At 39.6% G+C, this 1,272-nt stretch overlaps 1 non-coding gene across 1 annotated transcript; it reads right to left on the reverse strand.

Annotated features, from left to right (window-relative positions):
• LOC133301447 (small nucleolar RNA R71) lies at positions 1-107 on the reverse strand. The gene has a single exon (XR_009750197.1). It is a non-coding gene; the product is annotated as a small nucleolar RNA R71 (small nucleolar RNA).
• Positions 108-1,272: the final 1,165 nt, after the last annotated feature.

Consider the following 1,272-nt stretch of genomic DNA (forward strand, 5'->3'; position numbering starts at 1 on the left):
AAGTTGAAGGATGAGATCACAAGATTCAAGAAAAAGGAGTCAGAGTCTATCTATGAGGCCTGGGAGAGGTTCAAGACACTCTTGAGGAAATGTCCACAACATGGAATAGAAGTGTGGAATCAAGCAGCAATATTCCTCCAAGGGTTGACAACCAACACCAGGACATTGGTGAATGCCACAGCAGGCATTGACAACCAAGACCCCTCAGGAAGCCCTTGACATCTTTGAGTCTCTAGCATCTCAGGAGTTTGACAATGCTCCGGTGAGTGACAGAAGGACAGGAATTATTAAACTTGATGGCTATGATGCTTTATTAGCCAAGAATGACCAGTTGCAGCAAGTTCAGAATCAACAACAACAACTAGATACTCTCTGAAAGTTCGAACTGACCTTGAAGGCCGTAGCATGTGAGAGGGAAAAACAAAAAAAATTTCCACAAGCGGAATACACATGCATGTCAAGATACATACTTTAAGACGTATATCATACCTTGTTCGTGAAAACTCAAGATGATCAAGGTAGGTCTGAAGGGTTCAGACCCTCTAACGTTGATCCACACCACCCGCGTCTAGATACAGGAACTCCTTCCAGTAAAGCCGCCGATTGATCACCACAATAAGGCTTGCTATGCGCTCAATGTGTGATGAAAGGAGACTATGTAAAAGTGTTTAGAAGAGTGAGGTTTTCAGAGAGAAAACCTCACAAAAGTGGCGCAGGAATAAGGAGAGAATGGCTTAGCCTTTTTACAAAAATCTAGGAGGAACTTATATGCTATTAGGCGCACAAGAAGTGATCAAGAGAGTCATGATGCAATCAGATTTTTAATCCTCAAAATCCCTTCAAAAGGGCGCACCAACAAGGAGAAATAAGAGGATTTGTTGCAAATCAAATCTTATCAAATCTTGTCAACAACATCCTATCATACCTTTATGATATTAGGTTCAAAGCCTAATCAAATATCTGATCATAAATCATCATATAATCAGCTATATGGTGCGCCCCATATAGCCTAAATAATGACCAGTTACATTTGAGTAGTTGCATTCAAACTTGAATCAAATCACTCAAATATTCTCCCAACATCTTCTGGAGCTGATTCTGATGATTAACCAACAGCCAAATCAGCGCCCCAGATCTTCTTAGATTATGTCCAAAAGATTTCCTCTTGATATGTTCCAACAAGATCTCATCTTATCCTTTTGTTATGAAACAACTTTTCATAGCCAATTCAAATTCGAATTTCAAACATTTGAATTCAAACTTTCAAACACT

The sequence above is a fragment of the Gastrolobium bilobum genome, unplaced genomic scaffold (genome assembly GCF_033153095.1).
Source record: "Gastrolobium bilobum isolate Gb01-03AN ecotype WA unplaced genomic scaffold, APGP_CSIRO_Gbil_v1 utg186682, whole genome shotgun sequence".
Lineage (NCBI taxonomy): Eukaryota > Viridiplantae > Streptophyta > Magnoliopsida > Fabales > Fabaceae > Gastrolobium > Gastrolobium bilobum.